Genomic DNA, 705 nt, shown 5'->3' on the forward strand with positions numbered 1-705 from the left:
TTAACTTTCCTTTGTTCTGTATAGACCCTTCTCTCTGCTTGAAGGAGGGAGTGCTTTGTATTTTTACTTTGTGGTGCCCAAGTCAAGCTGTACAATCGTCAGTAAAATTCTTCTTCTTCTTTTTTTTTTTTTTTTCCACTTCTAATATCGTACAAGATTTTCTTCTTTGACATTTCTGGTGCCTGAGGCATTGAATGAACATAGGCATGGTACCTGCAGAGCCTTTTGGGCTTTCTGCCTCTGTGAATTCTCAGGAATTGTTTAAGGTGAAAAAGCCTCTCAAATCTGAACTCTGTTCCCTTGTGTTTATAGCTCTTTGAGTTTTATGTGGATTTGTTTTGGCTCTTGGAAGTAAAAGTTTATTTGTTGTACCTGTCATTATAAAATGGGGAATGCTGTGTCTAAGGAGCTCTAGGGCCACCTTCTAGGACCCTTGCTCACTATGTGAAAAAACATTATAGTCCCTTATCATGCATATTCTTGTCTATCAGGCATAACTTCAATTGAGACAGTTTGGAAAATCAGTGGACACCTCAGGGTACTTTCCACTTGGAGAGACTAGTATATTTGAAATCTAAAACATCCTAGTCTATAGCAGGTAGACTGGTCTCTAGTTGGCAGAGTGAATTTGTTTAGAAAGAATGAATCCAGGTTTTGTATACCAGTTAAGAAGGAATCTCAGAGTCCTAAGCCACAAAAACATGG

Source organism: Orycteropus afer, unplaced genomic scaffold, assembly GCF_000298275.1.
Source record: "Orycteropus afer afer isolate SDZICR_OR568_19922 unplaced genomic scaffold, OryAfe1.0 scaffold00021, whole genome shotgun sequence".
NCBI lineage: Eukaryota > Metazoa > Chordata > Mammalia > Tubulidentata > Orycteropodidae > Orycteropus > Orycteropus afer.